Source organism: Vidua chalybeata, chromosome 13 (genome assembly GCF_026979565.1).
Source record: "Vidua chalybeata isolate OUT-0048 chromosome 13, bVidCha1 merged haplotype, whole genome shotgun sequence".
NCBI classification, from domain to species: domain Eukaryota; kingdom Metazoa; phylum Chordata; class Aves; order Passeriformes; family Viduidae; genus Vidua; species Vidua chalybeata.
In genome coordinates this window covers 17,762,956-17,790,906 of record NC_071542.1, presented here as the reverse complement: position 1 = coordinate 17,790,906, position 27,951 = coordinate 17,762,956, and the positions used below count along the sequence as shown (strand labels likewise).

Here is a 27,951-nt window from a genome sequence, read left to right as displayed (position 1 = left end):
GAGCAGGTCAAGTTCAAGCCAGGGTTTCACCTGAGGAGATACATTCACACCAGCCAAGAGAAGAGCAGAGCTGCAGGGAGAGGATCACTCACACACAGGTTGGTGCCAGGGACAGTTCAAGTGATCTGAAGCAAAATCATCAATTTTTAAAAGAGATGTTAATATTCTAGTAAATTATGCCTTCTTTTTGTTCCTTAGAAGACTCAACCTACAAGTTCTTTCCTGGCTTTATTTTAGCTGGTTCAGATATGAAGTTGGTTATCCAGAAAAGCAGAAAGATGCCATAATTTCCTGTAGGCATGTTTGTGTGTATTCTACACTTCCAGCAGACCCTTAAACATCCACTGGATCACCAAACAAGCAGCTTTTGTCTCTTTGTTGTTTCATAGAAAAAAAAAATTGTATCATGGCTTTCAAGTAGAAAAAAAAAAATAGAGAAATAATAACATGACCCAACTGCAAAAATATTTTTTTTCATGAACTATACCAATGAATTGGAAATGCAAGTAGTAAAATGAATTGCCAAAAGTATCAAATATATGTTTTCAATAACTTTTTTTTTTGTTACCTAGTAAAATATTTTCCTGGAGAAGGGTTGTTAAACCCCTCGGTGCAATATAAAGGTGCAGTGATGTATTGTCTCAGAAGTGGTTTAATGGAGTTTTGGGGTTCCATTTTTTGTACATACTTTCAACACACACAGTGCGTGATCAATTTGGATTTATAAAATGCTCTATATTTCTTTCTAAGCAATGATCTTAACTTTTAAAGAATGTTGCTTAGTTAGGAGAGCATGTGTGTGTGTTTGCATTTTGGCAAGGCAGCAAATCACATACAATATTTATGCCATTTGAGAAAAGTATTTGTGCATTTGCCAAATCCAGTCCTTTCTAAGAACCTAAAGGTATTTGATCTGCTCTAAACCACAGTTTTAGGGAGGATTAGGTGTGTGGGAGCACTGGGCAGAGGGAAGACCTGTCCAGTCTTTGTGGTGTGAAAGGGCAGGATTTTAGACAAACAAGCCAGATCTTGTTTCAGCTCAACTCTGACTCTGTTTTTGTGAAAATCTCTTTTTCAGGCCTACCTGTGGCTTTGCTGCCAACGAGCAGGACTTTTGCAGGGAGGTTAGTGGAGCAGGGTGGGCAGCATCAGTGGAGCCTGACCCCAGCTCTCCTGCCACGCTCCTGTGACAACTCAGGGAGGTCAATTATTATAAAATGTGCAGGGCAATGATGGCAAAAGGATGATGTCCTTTGCTACACCAGTGATTTCCCCTGGTAACCAACCCACTTCACCCATTTTACTGGCAAAAGACAACCAACAGCTGAGTGTACAGGGATGGGGAAAATGTGGGGGATGCATGATCAGGATTTATCCTCGTCTCTGTCACTGCTGCTTCATTTATCATAGAATGTTCTTAGAAGGGATTCACAAAGACTATTGAAGTCCACCTCCTTATCCACTGGTGTGCCAAGGATCAGGATCTGTCCCTGGCTGCCTGGTATCAGCTGCTGTTGATTCATTCAGAAGGTGAAAGCCCAGTGCCCTGCTCACACCCCAGCTGGCTGTACAGACCCCCGGAGCTGACATCTTTGTGCCAAATCCAATGATATAACGTTTCAAGCAGAGAATTTCTCCATTCCCCCTCCCTTCTTTTTTTTTTTGCTTTATCTCTTCCTTCTATCTTCAGCCTGTCAGGACTTTCACATACCTGCAGCTGACAGCTAAGGGATCAGGAACTTTGATGTTGTAAGGGATATTTTATCTCAGGTAATTCTCACCAATTCCTACCTTATTGTGTAGGATATCCAAGGACTCCGGGAGTGAGCAACGCCTTTGTCTGGTAAGATCAGAGCAATTTGCAAGCTTTTCTGGGAACAAGGTCCAATAAAGGGACTTTAGAGATATAATCTGTCAACCCCATTGAGCAGCACTGTGACAGCAGCCTTAGGATTATTGACAGTTTAAGCATCACCCCGGACAGAACAAGACTGAGGGCACACAGTTAGTTGCAGTTATTTGCAGTAAGACATTGTTTGCTGAGGAAGCATAGAAAACCATTTATATCTGAATTTACCAAGTTTTGACCTAGTTTCTTCCTTAGGCAAACAACTGACTCTACAGGGATCTGCTGCTTTTTGGTAGGAGTTTGAAAAAAAAAAAAAATCCAACCTTTGAGGTGCAGCCTCTAATTCACAAGACTGACTTGATTTTGAGGCTCTAAATTGGAAGGGTCACCCAGCAGAGCCAGTCCTGAGCCTGCAGCCACTGGGCAGAGGGTGGACTGCGACCCCAGTCCCCGGAGTCTGGTGAGTTTGTCACCTGTGCCCTGTGGCTTTGGCAGGTGTGAGGACATGCAAAGCCTTTCCTCTTGCCAGTCCTATGGTAAGCACCACGTGGGGCAGTGGTAATGAGGGCTGTGATGCCCTGAGCCCTGTGTTTGAAATCCTCTCCTTCACTGTGTACCTCGCTGTGTTCCTTTAAACCTCCTCATTCCTGGTGAGTCACACCGAGCTGGCAGAGGTTTACCAGGGACCAGCCATCCATCATCTCCTCAAGCAGGTGTGGCAGGGAGCTCCCTAGAAAATGACTGATGGGAAGTGCTCAGGAGGGCTGTCCTCAGTTGTTTTTGCTACCCACCAGCTCGCTCACCTCACCAGGGCTTTGCTCTCCTCACTATATTTGATTTTTGAGGAATTTCTTCATTATCACCTATTATTTCTGAAATAATTTTTCTCCCTCACTGGGCAAACATTTGCTTATTTTACTTTCAAATACACCAGTATTTTATTTTCCAGCAAATGCCCAAGCTTCACATTTTTATAAACATACTAACAAAGACTCCAGCTCACCCTCAGTGGCCACAGCTTGGCCTCTCTCAACTGTAATTTTGGGATAACACCTTTCTGCAGAGGCAAGTAAGGGGCCTATATCCATCCATGCTGGTCTCTATCCATGTCCTTGTTTCCTTAGTCATCAAGCTGATGTTAGCATTGCTCCTGGTTGGTGCTTCAGCTTCCTGAGTAATTGATCTGTGCTGATTGATGATCATCAGCATTGAGTGCCAACCCACAATCAAGCCTTGGATTGCTCCCCAAGTTCCTTTTCTCTTACTGCTCTTCCAAACCTTTGCTCGTCCTTCACACCACATTCTCTGCCTTCATTGAGGATGTTGTTGTCCTCCCCCAGCATTTCGAAGCCAACACTTTGCAGGTAGAAATCCTCCTGTGGCTCAGTGGTGGCTTCACAGAATGAGTTGCAGCCCAAACACTGACACGAGCGTGTGGTTTTGTTGGGTTTCCAAGAACCTGCCACAAACCATTTGGCTATTTGCAGGTAGTGCCTTTCCAGCCCCTCCACTACACATGCTGAAAATGCTGCTGCTGATGGCAGAGCCGTGCAAAGCTGTGCCCACCTGGAGAGGCACCAGCAGCAGCAGGCAGTGAGCAGGGCAGGCAAACATCCAACCATGCAGCTGGACACCAGGGGAGAAGATGCTGGAACTGCTGACAGAGCCTGGAGCTGCTCCTGCGGTTGCACCCATGAATGCACGAGTGCAAATGTCACAATTTCAGTGTCTCCCCCTGCCCCGGGGTTTGTTTATTCTTGTGACAGGTGTCACATGGAGAGCAGTGGCAGGAAGGATCAGGAAGCAGCTGTGGGTGGAATAAGAGAAGAATCCCACCAGCCTCCACTGGGCATGGATCTTGGCTGCTGTGCTTGGCCCCGGGAGCGAGGGGCTGGTGGTGCCTCTGCACCCACCCGGCACCCGACAGGAGGCTCTTGCAACAGCTCCAGCACGTTTCCTTGGTAATGAATTCCAACTTGTTTTCCCAAATCGCCTCATAATGACTCAGTTCGAATCTAATGATGCAATCCTGAAGGGAATCATTAGCTCCCAGCTAGGAGGGTCGGTCAGCTGCAGCTCCAGCCCATGAGGCTGCTGGTTGTGCCATTGTTTGGGGCAGCTCTGCGTACCCAGCTCCGGGGTGCACATTCCTTCTGGGGATACCTCACCCCATCCACCCCCTGCAGCTCATGCCAGCACTTCCCTCCGAGTTTCCAGGTGTGGGATGGAGGGATAATGTGTTTTCAATTAGGTGAGAACACAGTGATGGGGTTACCTCCCTGCTGAGCTAGCGTTTGCAGTTCAGACCCTTTTATCAATCCCTGGTACTGTCCCTTCCTCACTGCAGCTCGAGGACCACATGGAGAAGGGGCTCAGGGAGAGTTCTGCAGAGCAAACATCTTTTTTCCTGCCTGCTACTCACGTGGACAGAAAATCTGACCAAATCACAGAAGAGAAAGAAAAAAAAGGAGAACTTTCAAGCCACTGCTGGTGTTGTGTCTACATTGGATGACACACAAGAGGTGCATCACCATGCCAGATCCAGCCCCAAATTAAAAGGTCTCCCACCAACAGCCTTTCCCACAACAGCTTGAAGCAAATTGTGCATGGGCTGCTTCTACCTTCCAATTCATGATGCACCCCAAACTCCTTCATGCTGCTGAGGTAGAATCCTCTCAGTGGCAGCTTTACCAAGGGTCACACCCTGATGCCATTTGTTCAGTGGAGTTGGATTTTCCAGCTTGTGCCTCAACTCCAGCACAGGGTGTTAAATGATTTACTGCAGAGAGACAGTGGCCAGGCCAAGAGTAGAGCCCAGGTATCATTAGTCCCAGGATACTATGACAACCAGCTAGTGTTAGAAAACATTCCCTGCCATTGCCTCACACTTTTATTTATCAACAAAACCAGATTTACTTTGTTTTAGTCTTAGCAAGACTCTGTTGCACTGGAGACCACTTAAAATGAGATTTATCTTCCCTGGAATAAGTACAGGCTCTTGCATTTGTAATTCATTCCCCTCCTATTTCTAATCTCATTTCTATTGAATGCATTGTTTTGCTTTTCATTATTTATAAAATGAGATCATTAAAATGAATATTGGAACTCAACAGGTTTGAGGCAGAAAGAAACTTCCCTGCAGAGGCATCCCAAGTAGAATTCCTTGGGTTGCTGTAGAGCCTTATTGTTTGACATTTTGGAGGCTTCCCACTCTGCTTCCAATCCAAGCAGTGACAAAACCCCTTTTCAATCCTTAAAAAGCAGCCACTTTTCATCTTGAGTGGGCCAAATATCAGGGATGGATGAAGCAGCTCCTGATGAAAAGAATCAACAGATCCTCAAGGATGCTGTTATTGCAGGTTGTTATATGATCCTTGGGAATACAGCAGCAGGTTCTGGATGCAAAGAAGATATTTGGGGAGAAGCCTTTAGAGGAACTTGTCCTCATTAAACTTCTACATTTAAAAAATAAAGGAAAAAGAAGAAATTCTGATGTAAAAAGTAAAGGGAAAAAAGAGCAAATGCCATCTAACAAAGCTTAAATCTGGAGTGAATCCACTGCAAACTAACTTTACTCTGGTTTTATACTGATAAACATTGGACTAAGAGCTGCAAATCTCAGCTTTCTCCTAATTCCCAAAAGACACAAACATGAAGATCTAAGCATCTACAGCTATATATTGCATAAAATATTTCCTGGTTGAGAAAATCTCATGGGACAAAGATCGGGAACAAGAGGGTACAAATAATTAGTTTAATTGAAAGTAAAGTCACACTAGTAAAAATAAAGAGATTAAAGTGGTTTTCCCTTTGCCAGTTTTAGTATTGAGCAACAGTAGTAGCAGCTGCATTTCAACCCATTTTGCAGATAACTGTGAGGGGCATTCTGGAAGCTAAACAGTTTAATTGCACAGGATACCCTTTAATTTAGAGTGGTGAGAATGATATGAAGGATTCATTAAACAGGGGCATTAACCATGGCAGAAAATAAAGTAGTTTCTTTGTTGGAGAAGATCTTGCTGCCCTCCAATCACTACAGTAAATTGTTCCTGGGAAAGGCAGTGGGGTAGGATGGGGAGATAGAGACACGTTGAGATAGAGGGAAGCAAATGAAAAATAATTGGTACAGTGCTCTGCAGATTGTATGTCACTGCAGACAGTTATTTAATAACTCTCCAATTATTGCTGCCAGCTGGGGTATATTAAGACACTGTGAGAAGTCAGGCCAAAATCCCCCAGGCACAACTGCTGACCTGGCCCTGTGCTTCCTTCCTCCCTGAGGATGAGGAGGGGACAGGCTGGGGGCAGGCTGTGGCCTAGGGGCAGCCCAGGGGGATGTGCTCCCCTCTACCCAAGGGATTACAGGGCTTTGCTCACCCCTCCTGCTCCCAGATTTAAAGATGAGCTGGAGTAAAGCCCATTGGGGTTCTCCTTCCCGTGGGACACAGGGTGACTCTGGGTGAGAGTTTCCCTCAGTGTGATGAAGTGTGGTGTGAGGGCCAGCTCATCCAACAGCAGCTCTGGTTTGAGCCAAGGGCTCTCCCACTGCCTCTGGAGCAGCTCAGCTCTCACAGCTCTGGCACTGACAAAGTCTGTGCAAGGTCCATCCTCCATGGCTGGGGGTTGGGAGCCCTTTCCCCCAGCTCGCCTTGCTTCTCCTCTCAGCAGTGACCTGGTGCTTTGAATGTTTTCCTTTCTTGGATTTCAATGTCCCCACCTCCTACCCACTGCAAGAGCCCCACATCCCCCAATTCATATCAGTTCATTGGGTGATAGAGTCCCAGGATGGTTTTGGGTTGGAAGGGACCCTAGAGACCATCTCATTCCAACCCCTCTGCCATGGGCAGGGACACCTTCCACTAGAGCAGGAGTTCATGTGCAAACCACAGGTGAGCTCCAGCCCAGAGCCCATGGCTGGTGGCCAGCTAATATCAGAGTGGGCCAGAAGGAAGGGCCAGAGGCACTTCAAGCTTAGAGCAAGAGTCCACTGGGGACCCACCAGACTTTTCTGCAGTTTCAACCTTGGGGCTGCCACTGAAGCTCTGGAGACCAGAGCCCTGGAACTACGTGGCCCTTCTGTTTATTTCAGCACAACCTCAAATCCAACAGCCCCCACCACCTCTCTGAGAACCACAGAGGAAAACCTGACATTGGGAACCTGAAGGGCTTTAAAGCCCAGCTGCAAACTGAGAGTCCACAATACATTGTCTCAGACCTGTCACCTTGCCCTTATTTCCCAACAAAACAAAGCCTTTTTAACGACTCCTTCCCCAAGCTCAGGATTGGGTCTGTAAAATAGAAACTGTACTTCAATACCAAATGAAAAACATGACTCACAGACTGTAATTCCTTTCTGCAAATACCGGAGAAGAATATTTCATTTGGCAAACAATCGAGCCTTACAGTTGAGAGCTCTTAATGTGATTAGGGACAGGTTCTGCAACACATTTGTAACTCCAGGTGATTTTGCTATATCTTTTTGGACTGTGACCAGACATAAAAATGCCCTTTTGCTAGATTTGGATCCAACTAAAACTGAGGAGAATCAGATGTCGGTAAGACCTTTACAGTTTGATCTTTACCCAGGGGTATCACAACATGTTTCAGCTATGGGCTGTGCTGAGCCATCTCAGGCTCTTTTTTGCATTAAGCCCATAACTCCCCTGATGAGTGATAACTCTTCTATAGCACATCTTCTGTAAGTGAGCACGTGCTACTCCTCTGAGTTACTGTGATGTACTTACAGGGAGGGTGAGAGCACAAATACTTCCATTGGCTCTATGGACTTATCTTTGCTTCCTCTTTAAATCTCTGAGCACCCTGGTCTAGTGAAGGGGACCCTGCCTGTGGCAGAGGGGTTGGAACTGGATGATCTTTAAGGTCCCTCCTGACCCAAATTGTTCTGTGATCCTGTGAGACTACAATTTTAAAGTGCTCAGAAGGTATCAGTCTTGTTTAAAATGAGCTGAGACCAGGTTCCCCCTCCATTTAGAAGAGCCCAACATTCAATCCTGAAAGCAAAAGCTGCAGAGTTTGCAGGATCAGACCAATCTCATACTCTGCCTGTGTTACAGCCTCACCACCAAAGGTAGGTCTGCAAATAAGTTGAACTGAGAGCAAAATTTACAGGGGAAGGAGGCAGAAGGACAACACTGCAGAGAAAAGAGACATTGTTCTGTACATGCAGCTGAGAAACAAAACCAAGGCTGACCTTTACACTATTGATAAGAAAATCTCAAGTTTCTTGCTCATGAGGATTCATCCACTGGCTTCACCAGGGCTGGTAGTCAGACTGTCCCTTGCCTTCCCCACATCTCACCAGGAACTTTTTATGGAAAGAACCTCCATTGCTTAACCAAAAACTGCATCAGTTTAGCCTCAACCAGCATTGTGGCAAGATGAAACTACAGAGTATTTATTGCCCCAATGGTATGACATTAAACAAAAAAAGGGTGGGGGGGTGTGAAATAAACGTTTTAAGAGATTTATCTCTTCATAAGAGGAGGAAAACTGAACTAAAGACAAACCCCCACTGTTTAACCAAGCAGGTGGCTCAAGGAAGAGCCAGCAATGGGAAAACCAGACCAGGGCTGTGCACATGAAAGCCTTGCTCCCACTAAATGGCTGTAACAGCCAAGAGACAAATTGAAGGAATTTTCTTGAATTAGGGTGCTGTTATGTCTCTCTGGCCCTGACGCGGCTGCTTCGTTGGGTAGCAGTGGCAGCCTGGGTATCCAACAACCTGGAGCTCCTCACCTCCATCAGGAACAGGCAGAAGAAGGTCTAATGGCAGGAATCTGAAGTCAGCAGCATTCAAATCAGAGAGGAGACATCTGGTTTGGAATGAGGGCAGCCAACCACTGGAACATGTCAGGAAGGAATGCAGTGGATGCCTCAGCACTTTGTCTTCAAAGCAAGGAGTGAATTTCTCTTCTGGAGAGATGTGCTCCAGCTATGGTTTACCAAGGCTGGGGGGAGAAGTGGCTTTGTCAGAGTGAATGATGGACATCTGTAAGTGTCCAGCTTGTGCTGTACTGGACCAAAGTGTCACTGAATAGGTCCACATGTGAGTAATGTTTGTGGAACTGCATGTGCAAAGCCAGGGAGGGTGACAGAAAAGCAGAAACCCTGACACCAGCAGCAGGCAGAGACAAGCCCAGCAGCACTTGAGTAAATCTAATTAAACCGAATATCTCAGGACTTTATTATTCTGCGCTTTTCCAGATTTTTCTTTCTTTCTTTCTTTCTTTTTTTTTAATGCCATGGGACAGACATTAAGGCCAAAACAACATACCTGGCTTTTACAGTGCTTTCACAACCTGGGCACGAGGCCAGAGTGCAGAGCAGGACTGGCCAGGGATGTGGTTTGGTGCTGTGGCTGTGCCAAGGCTGCTGGGACCCCAAGGGCCGGGCTGGATCCTCCACCAGCAGCAGCCCTTCCCCCCCTTGCACAGGGCTGGATTTCTGGTCATTTTTATATCCCTGAGCCATCCCACCCTGGCTCAGAGGGCTGATGGTTTATGGATCAGCAAACCCCAGCCATGGCAACTGGCCATGAGCACAGCCAGGCACGAGCTGTCTCTGGGGGGCATTCCCAGCCCCAACCCTCCATCCTTGTTCCTGCCACCTTCGTGCTGGTAAGCACCAGGACTTGTCCAGGCACACAGTAAGCTGAAAACCCATCTGGCTTTGTGTGCACAAATAACTCAGCTGTTGGAGTTGCCCAAGACTTTTTGCCACCTGGGCACAAGGAGCTGTCACACACAGAGGGTTTTCCAGCACGCAGGCATGGGATCAATTGCAGATAAAATGCTGATATTTTAATTTTTTTTTTCCATTCCTATCCCCCCTCCCCTTTTTAAAATATGTTTGTTAAAAAGCATTAATTTTGTTCCTGTCTGTACCATATGCAGCTGTCAAGGCCCTCGGTTGAGATGTGTGAGACGCAGGTCCAATTCCTCCCTCCAGCCCAGGGAGGTTCTTTCAGCTCCTGTCAAAATTACATCTGAGTGCAATAGGCATGAGAAAAAGAAAATTTAAAAAATTATGATTCAGCAGGTCAGAAAGCCACACACAAAAACCCCCAGATCTTGTGACCTTATAGTCATTCTCAGGAAAAAATAACTGGAAAAAGCCTGAAGTAGCTGCAGCATTTGGGTTCACCCCATCCCAGGGGTTGGACTCCCTCAGATCCCTTCAAATTGCTCGGGGAACCTCCAAGCTGCTCCCTGCAGTGCCTGACTCCAGCTACCTGGGAATGGGGATGGGATAAAGTCTCACAGATCACAACAGCAATGGAGTGAATCCAGGCATAGCCTGCAACAAGGATATGAATATCTGGGAAGGAAAACAAAAGCTCACCTTCCTCTGGTTTGCGCTTTCAAAGGTTTCTTGAAGCTTTCTGATGTTCTTAACTGGTGTAAATCACATAGCTCCCCATAAGCCAAGAAATCAACAACTATAATTTAGGATTCTGAACCACTTCTAAGGAGAAAAGTATCTTCTGTTCAGAACCATAAAAAGTTATATAAACCCCCCAAACGATCTGTTTTAAAACATATTCAATAGTTCTTAGACTGCAGTGGGCAAGAAGCTGGGATGTTTTTACTGCCAAGAAAGAAAAAATTTCAGTGTTTTCAAATATTTGCAATACCAGATGCCCCGGTAAAAATTTTTTAGTCCATTTTAAAAACCTTCATTTCTTAAAAACCCATTTTGCATGGAAAACATACCATGTGTAAGCAATACTCCAGGCACTGTGCAAGGACCACACGCTCCCAGCTCAGCCCAGGGACAGGACACCCAGCACTGCAGGGATGGACAGCATGGATGGATGGGAGCAGGGAGCTCAGAGAGATGTGCTGAACCTGGACTGAATCCAGCCAGGTGCTCAACACCCCCAGCTTGCTCAGGGGGTGCTGGAAACTGGTACTGAATATTGGAAAATTCTGTCCCAGTGGGAGCAAGGAAAATCTGAAGGAGTTGGCTGCATGGAGATACACAGCACCAGCTGCCACATCTTTAATCACCCCTGACATCTTGTATTGCCCTGGCAACTGAAAGGTTATTTGCTGAGAGCCTGTGGAGGAAGGTAAAGGTGAGAGAGCATCAGAGCACAGTCCCATGGTGGGACATCCCTCACTTAGAACCACTCCTGGTGCCTTTCAAAGGAATTGGCTTCCCAAGGGCAAACCCACACAAGACAAACACTTTAGATGTGGAAAGAGAAAGGAGCCCAATGTCCCTAAGGGTGAAAGCTCATGGCTCTGTGTCAAACCAACCAGCTTCAGGCACCATAACTCAGCAATCAGAAAAGGCTTTAAATTTGCTCTGTGTGTGTGAGGGTGCAAGGACATGGTGGGTGAATGGGAACAGGCTGGGACAGATCTCCTTGCACTGAGCTGAACTATCCAAATTTTAATTAACAAAAGGTATTGCTAAAGGAGGCAATCAAAACAGCAGGCTGATCACACAGCCTCCTTTCTTTGGTTTCAGAGCACTACTTCACTTCTCAGGCACTTACAATTAAAAGAATCCCAGAAGGGTTTGGGTTGGACAGGACCTCAAAGCCCATCCCATCCCACCCCCTGCCATGGGCAGGAACACCTTCCACCATCCCAGGGTGCTCCAAGCCCTGTCCAACCTGGCCTTGGACACTTCAGGGATGGAGCAGCCACAGCTTCTCTGGGGACCTGTGCAAGGGCCTTCCCACCCTGTGAATCAATAAATAATTACCATCACCACTGAACCTGCAAACTCTAAATACAGAGTGAGAGCTGCTGGATCTCCCCAGTGTGGAGCTGTTAGAGTGAGAGTGTGTCTGTAGCTGCAGCCTCCCCCTGTCCAAGCCACCTGATGGAGGGTGAGGATGGAGGTTACACACAGCCTCTCACAAGGGACAGGCTTCCAGGAGGTGTTTTATGAGCTTTTTCCACAGCTTGGACTCTCTGAGAAGCTTCCAGGTGCACTTTCCCATTGTTCCCTTGGTTCCATGGCCACAGGGGTGTGCACGTGGGAGTATGAGGGGGGTGACAAGTAGCAGAGGGGTCTGCTAACCTGAGAAATTCTTCCTCTGTCTCAGCCTTTCACCAGAGCCCAAATAAAAACTGCTAAAGGTCACAAGAGAATCCCTGGATACTGCAAATAACAGCACCAGCAGAGAGCTGCAAGCACTGCAGATTCCTCCTGCAGCATGTCCACAGGTGGTCACCACCCACCTGCCCCAGGGGGGTTAAAATCTACCTAAAACTTCCACCTGTCCTCCACAGTCACCCCCAGCTTCTGTCCTGCAGAACCATTCATTAATAAGCTTCCCAGCACTGACGTGGCATTTAGAGGGATCCCATCACGTAATATCTGTTTGCAATCACAAATTTGGGAAGAGTAAGGTTTTCTATACCTTGAGGCCCCAGGAGGGCTGGAGTGGTGATGATGATGATCCTTTAAATAGCAGCAGATGTCAAGACCTGGAGGAATCATTTTTCTTCCAGAGGAGGAAGCAGTGGTGAAACAGAGATATCTTCATTGAGCAGAACCTGCCTTTTCTCCCATCATGTCGGCTCCGTTGAGCCAAGGGAAAGGGAGAGCTCAGGACATCCCTTCCCCTCACTGAGCAAACCTGAGGTGGCTGTGCCAGCTCTGAGGGATGTCCTCAGCTGTGCAGCCACCAGAAGGCAACCATGGAACACCATGATCCTCATTTAATCTGAGCATCTCTGCTCCAAGACACCTTCATCCAGGACTTGTCCAGGGCTTAGCAGAGCACACATGGGCACTTCCATGGCATCAGCACAGGAATTAGCTCAGGCTGAACAGTTCAGCGGAGGAAAAACTCCTCACAAATGCAATGCTGTTGCTCTCCAGCATGATCAAGACAGATTTTTAAGGGCACCTCAGTAGAAGGTCGATGATTAAAATCTGAGTCCTGGCTTAGAGCAATTGGGCACTTGTATCTCAGTGCTGTTGGCCTGGTTCATCTTTGTCCAGTGGCTCAAACCAGGTGCAGAGCTGTTCCCTGTGCCTGCCCAGAGCAGGGAGTTCCTTGGCTTAGCAGAAGCAGCTGTGGGTATTTTCTCCAGGGCACCAGTGTAGGTGGGTTTAATCAGCCTGATTACCTCAAAGCTGGCACAGCAGCTCAGCAGAAGGGAAAAGAAGCCAGATCACAGCCTGAGTTAACAACTTCTTTGCTCCCCAGGAGAAGCCCACCACCTTCATCTGGTGACAGAAGCAGGGAGTGTGTGAGCTCAGAGCAATCAGAGGCACAGCCTGAGCTCCAAAGCCAAAGCTCTGAGTTCCTGTAAGTAACCCCGGGCTGGGATATCTGCTCCCGGAGCCCAGGACAGAGCCTGGGCTCTGCCTGCAGCTCTTTGTGGTGTCCCACAGCACCTTTCTGCTCCCAAGAAGTTTCCAACTCCTTGCTAGCAGGATCAGGGCACAGCCTGTGTTCCTCCCCCATCCTCAGGGTACTATAATCAAAATGCTTTTTGTTTTGCTGGAGCTTAATTTTGAGTATGTGACTCCAAACTTATCCTTCTGCCTTCTGGGATTGGATTTCGAACCCAATTCCATGCTAGAAACCACTAATTTTCTTAGGACCATTTTCAATGTGGTAGAACTCTGCTTTTGGGCAAAGGAAAACTGCTTATTTCCACAATTTTTAATAAAAAAATATTCAAGAACAATTCAACAGATTTCATCCCTAGTGGCTCTCAACCCCAGATCCAGTTTCACCTCAAGCACAACCCTAAAACTTGACCCTCTATTCAGCCTCAAACCCCAAACCTTTCCACAGGCTCTGGGTGGAAAGTTACTGACCCTGTATCTGAGCCAACTTTCAAAAACAAAAATAACTTGCCTGATGAAATTTTTGTAGAAAAAAAAAAATGCACACGCGCACACACGCTCACACACGCACGCCATATATACCAGGAGGGATTAAATCCTCATGTTGCAAGAATTTAATTTAAAAAAGCTAAGACATTGTAGGAATGCAAAAATATCACCTCAGCCTGGTAACCTTTGGCTTAGGCATGCACTTCCACAGCTCACAAATGGGAATGTTTCCTCTCCAGCGCTGGGAGGACCGGTGCCACTCAGGAATGCCTGGCTTCAGCCCAGTTCGGAGAGGAAACCAGCAGCCCTTTACTAGTGGGGCCTCTGTGGGCTCCTGGAGGCAGCCTCTCATCCCATGGGTTTGTTTTAATTCTCACTTTCTCCACCATCTTCTGAGTGCCCCAATCCCAAAGGAGCTGCTAAGGAGGACCAAAGAAGGGTCTTTGCAAAATGACCCCATGTATTTTCCCCCTGCGAATCCAGATTATTATTTTCTTTTGTTCTTGGGAGGTAAAGCTCTATTTTCATCCCTACTCCAAGCCCCAAGGTGTTAGAAGTAGATCTGTGCTTGCTGCTGTCACCTCAGTGGTGTCAATACCATCGGGAAGGACAAGCTGGTGTCTCCAGCCAAGTCCATTCAAACCAGAGAGAAACATCCCTTGAGAAATGCTCAGTACCTGCTCAGGGGCAGGAATAAGTTCATTTCACACCAAGATTAAGCCTTTAACAGGGCCCTGTGCATTAGCAGAATTCCTGGCATGTCCCAGCCTCGTTTAAAAGGTGGACGGGAAACTCTCTGCTGATCTCAAGTTAATCACAACAGCCAAGGGACCGACCTGCAGGAAACAATCCTCTAGGTACTGACGTTACCCACATAAAGCCAGCAGTTCCTCTGGTTTATTGGCTGTGTTTTTCCCCCCAGCAGGCTTAATTTATGGTAATTACTAGGAACTATGGATTAAATTAATAAAAAGGAAATTATTAAGGTTTCCTGACCCAGAGGCCAAAGGTAAATAAGGAGAAGCAAACTGTTCAAGATGGAAACACTTCCCTGCTGCTTTTGGGACTGGCAGAGAAGTCTTTCAGTGCAGCAAGAGAGAGAATAGAATTTGGGGAAGGAGCTGTCTCATCTCAGATGCTGGGGAGGACCATCATGTCCACCAGTCTGGGGAGCCCTGAGCCATCATGGCACAACTGTTCCCTGGCAGTGGAGTGAGCTGTGAACAGTGTATGAAACAGCAAAGAAAACAGACATCTCTGTCAGATGGGAAGAGACTATAAAAATAATATAATACAGAAATACAGCTTAATTCAAACTACTCCGAAGTCCAGGGTCCTGCTCTACATCCAGCTCTGCCAGCTGATGAGGAATAATTCTCCCCTGCCTGGTCCAAGCACATTTACTGCTGCTTATAATTCTTATATACATCTCATACTTTAAATTAGAATTTCCAATGTTATGCTGTTGCAGAAGCAGAGCATTGGCATTTGCCAGACCTGACCTTGCCATTCCTGGGTATAAACTTGGATTGTGCTCACCAGAGGCTGAGGGGATGGCTCCCACCCTGCTTTCCCTGCAGATCAAAGTGCAGAACAAAGACACTGAGTTTTGCTCTCAGTAATAATCCTGGAGCTCATCAGCCTCTCCCCTACCAAGGCTCTCCATATGTACAGAGTTCCTGCAATGAGCACTTCCAGCTTCATAAGCTCCATTTGTGTCCAGTGTAAAATCTGTCTGTGGCATAACCTGAAATTCCTCTCATGCTCTGCCACCAACTTTGGGCCCTGCGAACAGACTCATCCAACGTGGCCAATTCCTTAACAAAATGTTTTACAAATTTTTATATGACATATATCTACCCCACCCCCACCCCCCCAAAAAAAGTGTTTTGATACAAACTTTACAAACTTCAAAAGAATATCTGAAATCACCTCCCTCCTTGCACAGATTAAATGCAGCAAACACCTGAACTTATATTTAAATATGCCCTGACTGTATTTAAGAAAGAACTACTACCAGCTTGAATGCTGAGAAAGGCAGTGAAATCCTCCTGGAAGCAGCTCTGGCAGGGCAGGCACGAAGCAGAGCAAGGAACATTTACAGTGGCCAATTGTTAGAGTGAAAACAAACCTGCCAGATTGGATGTCACTGGGGAGGGATATCAGCGTCTGATCTCGGGCAGGACGGGACACAGGGGTACCTGGAGCCTTGTCAAACTCAATGCTCTTATGTAGTAGGTTGAATAACAGAACAATGTTTACATTTCCCCTTGTGCCCTAAGTAGTTTGGAAGTTGGACACCTGAAAAGCCTGAATGATTTTTAAAGCAGCGCCGCTGTCGGGTCTTGATCACCAAGGCCTTGGCTGTTCCTTACTGGTATTCAAGAAAATAAAACCAGAAAAACCCAAATAACCCCAAGTTATTTCTGCTTCCGAGTCTGGATATTCAGCATAAACAGTATAAATGATGGAAAATCCAGGAGGTTGCTCCCACTCTGGGCACACCAGCCTCATGCAGCCACAGCAACCCTAAACACAACCATCCAGCTGAGGACCTGATGAATTCCACCCAAGCAAGAGTTTTTTGATTTTCTTCCATACTAACACATTGAAACTTAATATTGAAAGTTCCTCACATATATGAACACAACAAAATGCAGCTCATAGCAAAAAGTGTGAATTGAAGCACGTAGGAAGCAAACATCCTGGGTGCATTAGAGAGAAATAAATGCTGCATAACAAATGCACCAAAATCATAGAATTATAGAATATCTGGAGTTGGAAGGGATCCACAAGGATCATGGAGTCCAACTCCTGGCCCTTCACAGGACACCCTGTCCCAGAAATAGGGTGGAAGTAGTAAAAGTCCAGTGAAAGAGGGGATGGCTTCTCTGATACCATTTTATCATTCCTCCTCACTGCTGCCCACTCTCCAGAGGAGGCCACCTCCTTCCATCCTCTTAAGCTCCCAGCTCTCTGATCCTCACAGCCAGCCCGGATCCCAACATGCTTCAAAGACAAAATTGATAGTTTCAAAATTCAGCTTCATCAATCTCTTCTAAACTCATGTGCTCTCCAGAAAAGTGAGTCCCAAACCAGCTTGAATTGGACAATTTCATCTCATCCTGGGCTCAAATGATTGTCAGTCCATCAAACGCTTCTTTGAAAGCTGATTTCTTGCAGATGACCATGATTGCTATAAAACAGTATTTAAAAACATTTTAATATTTGAAAAGAACTTTCCTCTCCTCTTATATCAACCACATGTTTGAGAAAGGGCCTGGGGTTTACCACTGCTTGGTGAGAAAAATAGCAAAAAGGAGAAAGGATAATGGGGTGATAATGACTGGGAATGTATGGATTGAATTTGGGCTCTATTTAAATACAAGAGGACAATTTGTGACTCGTTGGTGTAGGCAAACACAGAGAAACATTTGTGGCTCAAGTTTGCGTTTGAATTATAGAAAAATATCTTGTGGCAAACTATATTTCTTTAAGCAGAGACAAACTCTGACTGAGTTGCCAGCTGCTGAAGATGTGCTGCTCATCCCAGTCCGAGCAGATGGGCTCTGTCAAAATCTCAGGAGATTTTGTATTCGAGCACTACTGCTCTAGGGTGGGAACCCTTTGCCACCACCAAGCAGAACCCATCCCACTGCAGACCACAGCCAGAAATGAATAAAATCTCTGCCTCCACCTTGTGTCCCAAGCTCCTCCCTCTGTTTGACCTATTCCCAGGAGCTTTAACTTGGCAGAACTTAGTAAACGAGCCAACACAAAACTACACTTCAACCAGGAGCTTCAGTGGAATAATTTGAATTGTTGGCCTAGATGATGCAGCCAGAGTAGATGATTGTAGGTCCCATTCAACTAAAAATATTCCACTCCACCCTACTCTATTCCATCCTAATGAAAGAAATCATAGAGAAACCAGGTCTGGTCCTACTTGACTCAAGTCTGAAGGCTCAGGGGTTTCTGCTGTTTTTATGATGCTGCATTTTAAGGAGTTTGGTGACAACATTTAAATCTCAGTGGTAGTCACAGCCAGGCTTCCATGAGCCAGATTATTTTGATAAACAGTTTGTCATGTGCTCTGTTAGGGGCAGGGAAGTCAGGCTGAATTTTGCTATTAAAAACTACTACATCAAATTACCTGAAAGTGAATTTTGACTTTAGGGCTGCTGGTTTGTGAACCCCCTTACAAGAGGTCCTATTTTAGAGCAGAGTCACTTTGAGTAGGGTCTCAATAAAGACTGAATTTGTAAATCTCCATGAAAACTGAGACATGTTGAAATAACCACATTTGAAAAGTCACTCTCCAGGCTGGACAGAGAAGCTGTGGCTTCCCCATCCCTGGCAATTTTCAGGGCCAGGTTGGACAGGGCTTGGAGCAACTTTGTCTAGTGGAAGTGTCCCTTCCCGTGACAGGGAGTTGGAACAAGATGATCTTTGAGGTCCCTTTCAACCCAAAACATTCCATGAAAAGAGTTAAAACATATCAGTGTCTGAAGAGCAAATAAAGATGTAGGAGACACACACAGAGCTGCTACACCAGATCCTGATGGCTTTTGTGATTATTTATATTCACTTGCTCTTTTTCTCACTGGTCTGTCCCACTTATCTGAAAAAAGGTGCAGAGCAGGAAACAGAGAGTACAGAGAGGCTTATAAAAACATTCTTCCCTATTAAGCAACTGGGCTGATTGTCACTGTGTGAAAGATGAAGCAGATTGAACAAAACTCTTACCTGTACATCTCCAGTCCTGATAGAAACCCTCGATTGCCTTTGTCACTTTAGCACATGAACACAAGGCCAAATGAAACACATGTTTACAGCTATAATGAGGATTAGCTTTGCACTAAAAAAGTTGAACTACAGTCAGAATTAGATGGTGACATGGGTATTTGCCAACAGCATTAAATGAGAAATAACAGAGTATGAGGTTTCTGGAATGAATAGAAAATGTATTGTTTAGAGACCCTTTTGGCCAAGTATCAACATATGCCAATACTTAAGACTTCTTGTTCTTATTTACTTACCCCAACAATAAAACAAATGTTGTTTTGTGCCAACAGCCTGACAGACTGGTCCTGTATCTTTAGAAATAGAGATTGGATATTATTTCTCTCATATCAGCTTCAACTTACTTAAAAAAAAAAAAAAAAAGAAAAGAAAAAGATGAAAAGTAATTGAGTCCAGAGCAGAGGAAATGAGTGAAGGAGGTCATCGATTTTAATAACATATAGCATCAACACACATTAAGGAAATTCATAAAACAGAGGGAAAATAAAGCATTTGCCCATCTCACAAGACCAGGCAGTGTTTGTAGCATCCTCCAGCTCCAGGCAGAGATTACTGGTGAAGCCTCAACCACAGCAGTGGTTGAGCCCAGTGCCCTCCATCAGCCTGAGCCCAGAACAGTGAGGTAACAACCCCCATTCCCATTAAAAACCAGGCAAACTGATGAATGAAAATCCTAGGAAATTCTCTCCAAAGCACAGAACATTAAGCATATTTGCAGTTGAAGCATTCAGACCCTTCCCTGGCTCAACCACTTCTCCCTGTGGTATCACCCACTGCCAGGCCACCCCTGTGCTCCCATCAAACCACTCCTTGCAGTGTTCCCACCTGGGACTGGGCCTCCATGCTCGTGCCATAACCCCACAGCTGGAAGAGGGAGAGACCCACGCCAGAGCTCACTCCATTTTAAGGCAGATATTGTCAGTAAAAACAACAGGAAATCCTTCGCATTTTGGAATGATTTTCCCCAAAGATTTTCACTACACCCAGACCAAGACAGATTTGCTCAAGCTGATTTTCAGGTGGCATTTGGATGGCTGTGACATAATGTGGGTTTGGATGGGGGCTGATTTTGCATATGGCAGGGGGGGGACTCTGCTATTTAGACTAAAAAAAAGTTCAGTGTCGTTACCAGTTTGGGGAATATGGAGAAAACTCTTGAGATTTGCTGTCTGGTGTCCAGTCCAGTGCTCTGAAAACTGCTTGTGTACTGAAAAAAAAACCAAAAAACCATCATATTTACCTGACTTGCAGAGTTGGACTCCTGAAGTCTTTGCAATACAATGCCCACAGCATCCACACACGAATATAATGTGTTTATAGGGCTGCTATACATTCACCTCCTCCATGTCCTGCCATTCCTTAAAAAAATGTAAATAAAGGTATTGATCACTTACCACCTGTGCTCTGGATTACCATCCTGCAAATGTTTTGGCTCTGGGAAAGTGAATAAATGCATGTTAGCATTAACTTTTCTGCCTTTTTTATACACCTATAAACAGATCCATTTATTTCCCCCACCCCTCCCTCTTTTTAATTTTGTAAAAATAAATGCTTTCCTGGACAGTCAGAGTTCATTACTGAGACAGAGCTCAGCTCCCCTTGGCCTGCCCACAAGAATCAGAGAACCATTTAAGTTGGAGAAGATCATAGACCTTTTAAGGCTGGGAAAATTCTTTAAGGTTATTGAGTCCAACCATGGCCAAGGCCACCAGTAACCCATGTCCTCAAGTGCCACATCCATACAGCTTTTAAACCCCTGCAAGGATGGTGATCCCACCACTGCCCTGGGCAGCCTGCTCCAGTGCTGGACAGCCCTTTTGGTGAAGAATATTTCCCTGATATCCAACCTCAATTTCCCCTGGTGAAACTTGAGGCCGTTCCCTCTCCTCCTGTCCCTGTTCCCTGTTCCCAGCCCGACCCCCCCGGCTGTCCCCTCCTGTCAGGAGCTGTGCAGAGCCACAAGGTCCCCCCTGAGCCTCCTTTTCTCAGCTGCTCCTGGGGCTCCAGACCCTTCCCAGCCCTGTTTCCTTCCCTGGACATGCTCCAGCCCCTCCATGTCTTTCTGGGCAATGCAAGTTAAGTGAGGTGAGACTGAGAAGAGCCAGCTTTGTCCTCCAGGAGCTGCTCTGCTCCCCCACAGCCACATCCTCCCTTGGCTCCCACCTTGGCAGCCTCCAGAAGCCCCCAGCTCATCCCAGTTCATTCACATTGGGTCAGAGCACAAGCTTCCCAAAAATGTAATTGCCTGGAAACCCCAGGATTCCCACAGCTGGGTCTCCAGGAGGGGTTTTCACACACCCTCTGGCTTTGCAGCAGGGGATGAGGAGGTGGAACCAGCTCTTCCTCCTCCTGGAGGAACGTGGAGAGCCCAGAGCAAATCTCACCATCTGCACAGCCCGTGAGTCACCTCAGGGCCCGGGCAGTTTACTTTATAGATTAGTCAACAGAAACAAACACAAATCCCTAGACATTAAAAAGCCTTTTTAGGAAAAATAATTTTTAACTCCCTCCCTGAAAAATTTGGCCACAGATCTCTAATTATAATTTTCTGAAGATTTTTTAAAAAAATAATATTTAATTGTGGTTTTTATAAACATGAAGATAAATTACTACATGTAAATACTGGTTCTCAACAGTTACTAATGCCTCTCTGGGGGCTGTTTTTATTTTACTGAGACAGAGAAACTAAGTTGTAAAAGATTTTCTTTGTCCCTTTTGCTCATCATGGAGAAATTTGAAAAGTTTTCTTGCATTCCCCACCGAATGCTTTCTAGCTGATGACTTTTGACAGCATTATTAAGAAAATTGAAGGGGAAGATTGATTTCCAAGATGATGCATCGTAAAGTCATGAGAAATAAAACTGAAGCTTTTATTCCAGAAAGGAAAAGGCAGTAAGTGCAAGGAAGACACTAAGACAGACACTGTACCACCCACCAGTTCCCCTTTTAAAGCTTCCAAGCTGACTGGAAGTCAGAGCCATAATGAGAAAATTTTAAGAGTGTTGGGGTTGGGGTTTGGATGAGCAACACGATGTGTGTGAGCATCCCTGAGGCTGGTCCAGACTGTGGGAGCTTCTTGGATCCAGCCCGTGGGCTGCAAGATTTACAAGGGCATGCTGAGGTATCACATATTTACAGCTTCTCCCTGGGTTAAAAAAATGCCCTGAGAGGATCACCTCTTCCAACATTGCCCTGTTACAGCTGTGGAATATCAGTCAAGGAATGGATGACTGAGAAAATGGAAAGCAACAGGAGAACAGCCCTGACCAAACCTTTCCCAAACCGAAGCAGCAGTGTGGGGTTGTGCAGCTGCACTTCCAGCTCACAGAGCTTGACTCTCAATGTCAAAGAAAGAAAAAGTCACTGAAAAGGGCAAATCAGGATCCAAGGGTGTCACCAGGATCTGAATGTATTTCAGTTGTGTTGCTACAGCTGAAATGCCACTGCCAATCCTCTGACTCCTCTGACCAGCCACTGGAGGAAAGTGTTTCTGTACCACACAGGGCACCTGCTGAGATGCAGGTACCCCCTGAGCATCCCCTGCTCTCTGTGTGACCACACTCTGAGCCAGCCTGAGGAACTGCCCTCCCCTCAAAATAAACAAATAAACCCATCCCAATTTATGAGAAACTTCCACTATTTTTTTTTCTTTTAGTGCCAGATCAGTTTCCTGATCGTGGCCACAATGCCAGGTACAACTGAGGAAGGGAGGCTGCAGCCTGGGAGTAGGAGTGGACAGAGAGAAAAAAGATGCATTACAAGCTCAAACTACCACCAAACTGAACAAGAAACAGCAGCCAAGGCACAGGGACCTGGAGCAGAAGCCCTGTGAGGGAGAAGGCACCCTGGGGGCTTTAGATGGGGACATTTGTAAAACCCAAATCTTGAGCAGGGAAAACATGGACCCTTTGAGAGAGTGACCACATCAGGGCAGGGAGGTGCTCACACACAGAAACCCCTCCATGGAACCCTGACATTGTTTCCTCATTTTCCATGAAGCAGGTCAGGGAAAGGGATTGTGTTGTTTCAAACTGGTGACATTTTGCATTTGGCTCTTACACAAAGGCCTCAGCTTTGCTGCCTTGTTTGCCTGGCCCAGAGAAGCCACAGCACTTGGTGGGACAGAGAAATGAGCACAGAGAGGCAAAGCCCAGGGCTGGAGCTGACAGGGGACCTCCTGCTGCTCCATCCCAGGCAGAGCCAGAGCCCCAAGCTGTCCTGCCTCTTCCACCAGCCCATGGTGTGCTGAGTGCTCTCCAGACAGACACAGGGGGATGTTGTTCCCACCCAAAACAGCTTCCAGCTCCAGCTGGGCAGAACACAGGGAGAGCACACCCCACGTATCCAGCTATGTGAGCCATGCATTCACAGACATGTCCCAATAACAGAGCCCAGAAACTGCTCCCCAGTCACTCATCCCAGGCCAGTCCTCATGGTTTCCATAGGCATAGGGGAGAGGTGGGTGTCTTGCTTGGTTTCACAACAGCACTGCACACTGATGTGCAATAAATAAAGATGAAATGGAAATAATCCAACCCATTCCTCTTTGAGCACAGTTCAAGGAAAATATTGCAGCTAGAGACCATAAGCAGACCCAATAAATTTGTTCACCTCCCATCCCATTCCCCTTTTGTTATTAGGGTGTGACTAAGGCTTTGCAGCATCAACTTTAGGTCTTAATTAGAGATCCTTGCTGTGAGCTCAAGGGATGTTTTAAAATCACATTAAAAATATCATAGGAAGTTGCAGCAGGCACTCAGACACAATGCAGACCTGTGAACTGGGATGGCTGAAACACTCAGTCATGATCCCAGGATTTTCCTTTATCTTGAAGCACGGATTCCTCGGGTGGTGTTGATATTGTAGCAAGAGAAGGCAGAGGGGGCTTCTCATACTGCATCCAGCTGTCCTCAAATATTTATATCCAGAGGACAGCTTGACTTTCTTGAGTCAAAACTGGAGAAAGTGGGGCTGTATTACAAGGAAGAACTCATTGCTTGGGCAGCTGCTTAAGACATCATTGTCTGACTGTGCTTTCTGCCCTGCACTCGCTTCAGACGACTGAACTTGACCTATCCACCCATCATAAATTAAATTCTTTGATCTCATCTGTAACAACACAGAGCCCTAATAACAATAGATCAAACCCTGGCAGGGACAATATGCTTATTCTTTACCAACTAAATTTTAATTAGTAAACAGGGCAGGGGAAGAATCCACCTTTGCAGAACAAAAAGGGAAAGAAAAAGCATTTTGTACTTGAAAGAAATAGCTGATAAAGAGCAGAGACATCTTTCAGAGCTCTACATCCTTGTTCTGTTAATCTGAAAAACCACATCATCCCCAAACCATTAAACCCAGGATGAATTTCACATTGTAAGAAATGGCTGTGAAAGCAAACATCAAAAGGGGCTGGGGAGGAGGAAGCAGATCAGGTGGGAGAGCAGTGGCACGATGCCTTTTATCCCCTGCTCACACAGACCCATCCTGATGATTATCCACCTCCAGCATGTCTGGGCTGCCTGGTGCCCGTGGCTGGGGCAGGGGAGGCTGTGGCTGAGCCAGGGCTGAGCTCCCAGGGCTGTTCAGTGTTTGCAGCGCAAACAGCTCCCGCCGTTCATTCTCTCTTTGCACAGGGTGGATTTATTATCCCTGGGATTGTCCTGGGCTCCCCTTTACACCAAATAACTTGGGTTGGTGATGTCCAGGTGTGCCCTCAGCAGCCTGGCTCCTTCCAGGTAGCCATAAATACTTAATCCAAGCGTTCCTGTCAGCAGTGGCACTTGTTGAGGCAGGGATTTTCTGTGGCTGTGCATCTCAGGTCACTTCATGCCAAAGTAGAAGCAAATCCTAAGTAAATCTTCTTTTGCTGAAGCACCAACAGTGTTCCCTGTCTGTCTGGAGTCTCATACCAGGATGCAGCAACAGCTGGTCCCTTGGTGGGATGGTACATGGACCTCTCACCTCACTCCATGGCTCTCACAAAACCAGCAGTTATTTTGCAGGAAATGCAGAAAGTCTCACAAGGGAAAAAGAACCTGGACTGATGGAGATGACGTGTTCATATCAGGCTCATTTCCTTGGGAAAGCAGGCAAAACCCCCAGCATGGCTGGTTAAACCTGCCTGGCACAGGAAGAAGACAAGCCCAAGCCAACTCACCCCATTTCTGAGGTGTTACCACATCCCAGGCAAAAAAATCCAGACCACTCACCAGAACCAAGCCCATGACTAGGGACACTTCACCAAACCTCCCTGAGCATCAAACTCTGTGAATTTAAACTCTCCAACTGCCTCTTGTGCCAGCAATGCCCTCACTGGGACTTGGAAACACCACCACAGCCCCTGGGTTCTCAAACAGGTTTGATTTGACACCAAATTCCTGCTGTGCCAAGGTGCTGGGATTTTATTGGCTCTACATGTCTGGTTGTAAACAGCTAGTACCTTAAAAAACCCCAAACAACCCACTTTTAATCAATAATTCAACTTTAAAAGGAAACTTCCAGGCAGTGAATAAATAAGCCAACTACAGACCCTTTTTTCCAGCTGGTTGTCAGCATTTTTAAGCTATTTTACTAACTGGTTGTACCAAAACTCCCCATGATTTGTCTACCACTGAAATGCAGCCCCTCTGCAGTGCGAGGCTGTGGAAAAGCAAAAGGAAAATCTGGGTTTCAGCTGAAATCATGAGATGAGTTTGTAGGAAATGAGATGAGATGAGATGAGATGAGATGTAGGAAAAATCTTAATAAGCAAAGTGGAATTCAGGCTGGACACTGGAGCAAACATTGAGGCTTTTATCAAATGCCAAGGGACCCTTAATGACTAAGGGCAGGTGGGCTGGCCCTGTTTTTATGTCAGCTGCCCATGGCCAAGACAGAGGGCAAGAAGTGTGATACCCTGCAGGTCCTCCCTCTGCTACATTTGATATGGGATGGGAACCAATGCCCAGCCCAGGCCCAGGTACAGTTCCTAAATCCAAAACATTTAGATTTTCTTTCCATTATTTTGTTTTAATGCCCACTCTGGAATAGATATTTCATTTTTACATCACAGATCGTTCACAAACCAACAACAAAGTTCATTAAGAGGAGAAATAGAACTGAGAAAATGACCATGATGTCTCTTTAGGTGAATTTTTAGTTGCCCCCTTAGACATTAAAAAATAAACAAATACGGTAAAGTTTTCCCACTGGAGTGTCCACGAGCACTCAGACAGGATGAAACCCTGCCCACTCCAAATCAAGTGAAGGAGTAAAAATTTGTGTGGCACGAGCACATACAGGTAAGCTTTGGGACACAGAAAGCACAAACCTCTGTCAGTTGAGCAGGAATAACCCAAAAGTGAACAAGAAAAATCCACCCAGAGCATGGGCAGGACCCAACCTTTGGTTCGATCACGACTGGAAGGATAAAAAAGAGGAATCCATCACCCCATGGATTTTCAGACCAGGGTCACAACTCACATCCACCAATTACGGTGCAGCTACAGCTGCTGGGCAGCTTGAGAAGCAGCTCAAGACATCTGGAAGGAGAGAGGGACACGTTCTCCTGCCCTTGTCACCGCTGACGGCGCCGAGGCTGCGCAGCCCAAGCCCGTTTTGCTCCTCAGTGCAGTAACAGATGGCTTTGCCACCTACCACTACTCACTGCCTCCTCAAAGCCTCGCGTGTTGTGTGTGGTCCGGAGCTGGGTCGTGCAACCAGCCAGAGCCCTCAGCTCCATTTCCAGTTCACATCACTCTAATAGGCCCTCAGCTGGCCTGAGAAATTCCCAAACATCTCTTTCTGCAAACAAGGAGTTGGGTTTCTTTTGTCTTGCAATCAGGGGAGACAAATTCTCCCCTTAACCACAGTTTAATTTATTCCTTTTGGTTGTTACTGCCTCCACCTAGTGCAGCTGTCTAGACTGGGGTGGTGGTGGTTTACTTTCTTTTTTTCCTCTTTAGTTGGGAATTTTTGGAAGCTGCCTTTGCTTCTTTCTGAAACAAGTTTATTTTTAGTGTCACTTTTTCCATTGGCAAGATGCTATGGCTGAGGGAGCTGCTCTCGGAGGAACTGAGCTGCCTCCAGTGTGAAAATGAAAAAAGCCTGCCTGGTTGGAGGGCAGGAGCAGGAGGAAGCAGCCGAGGTGACACGGAGATGGTCCAAGGGAAGAGGGTTCACGTGTGTCAATGGGAAGAGCACACACATCCCCTTCCAACCCAAAACTGCTTAACCAAGGAGGGTTATGGCACCTTCTGACATCCTCTTGGACTGATCTCCTCCTTGGACGGAGCTCCACGTAGTAGGATGCCAACAGGACTCACACCTGCCCAAGCCATGGTACTCTTCTCCTGTTGGCTTCCAAGAGCAAGTAAACATTTCTCAAGGAGCCACCTGAGAGCTTTAAATCAGGGCTAACCTTGCCACAGGAACCTTCCACCAGCATTAAGTGGTTCCCAGGTGATTTCTCAGGAAAGGGGATCACAGACACAGGAAGGTTTTTGGTTTTTGCTTGGCTGTTTACTACCCTACAGCCTCCTGGCTGCCTTCTAGCCACGCTGACCTTGCTTGCTCCGGCTCTTTCAGGTCCGTATTTATTCTGCTTTTCCTCATAAATACTCCTCCAATTTTCCCACGATTTTGCTGGTGGGTGTTTTCAGAAAGCTGGGAAAGGGATGGCAGCATTTAGCCCTTAGTCTCCTCCTCACCTGCAGAGTTTAATCCCACTGCAGTGATCATCTCCTTAATTACCATTAGTTTACTACCTTGCAAAGAAGAAGGGTGTAAAAATCCTTTTTTTTTTTTTAAAGGAAGATGTGGACTTGAAATAATTGGATAAAAATAAGACTGGACTCTTATTTTTCCAGTGCCAATTTTCAGCATTCACAGTGCCCATTCCAAAGATTTCCTGACACCAGCCCAGCTTCACTGAGCTCAACATATCCCAAATACAGCAATACCAATAGGGCAGAAGGAATGAAAGTAATATATTTTAAGGCAAACCCTGCAGGCTTTTTAGGGTGGGAGTGAAGAGGTGGGGGAGGGCATTAAAACACACACACAAAACCCCAGAATTAAGCAAGCGAGACCATTCCAGTTGAGCTGTTTCAGCCATTGTCTTACAACAACTTTAAACCCAATTGCTTCTTTTTAATGAGGTATTTTCTTCCTCTTAACCACCCAAATTTAATCCATGATGTTAGTCCAACTCAGAGAACTTAAAATCAGAACATTGGGGCCTTTCTTAATCCTCTTAACTTGCCAAAGGTTTTCTGATCACACACCTCTTCCTTCCTACTTAGGACTGGTTTTTTTCCACCACCCTTTGTCTTCTGTTTACAGCTGTGAAAAATTAGAATCCAGGCAGTAAAATCTCTACGTAACAAATGAGCATTTAGAGATGGCTTGCATGTTTCATTGAAGGAAACCAGGCATGTTTTCTTAATTATTTCATCAAATCATATCTTGCCTGGGCTCAGATGCTC

The 27,951-nt window shown here is 46.0% G+C and overlaps 1 protein-coding gene across 5 annotated transcripts in view; it reads right to left on the bottom strand.

Annotated features, from left to right (window-relative positions):
• Window positions 1–8,177: 8,177 nt before the first annotated feature.
• Window positions 8,178–27,951, bottom strand: part of ASB7 (ankyrin repeat and SOCS box containing 7) — a 79,671-nt gene continuing 59,897 nt past the window's right edge. For 2 of the 5 annotated variants that reach the window (XR_008433250.1, XR_008433251.1), the window contains 5 exons: window positions 19,879–19,918; window positions 19,614–19,691; window positions 18,721–18,777; window positions 9,754–9,854; window positions 8,178–8,817 (listed from right to left, as the gene is read on the bottom strand). The gene's annotated coding sequence lies outside the window, so the exon portion shown is untranslated. Of the gene's footprint in view, window positions 8,818–9,753; window positions 9,855–18,720; window positions 18,828–19,613; window positions 19,692–19,724; window positions 19,843–19,878; window positions 19,919–27,951 lie in introns of those variants that run through there. The other 3 variants (XR_008433249.1, XR_008433254.1, XR_008433255.1) reach the window with 3 other exon arrangements.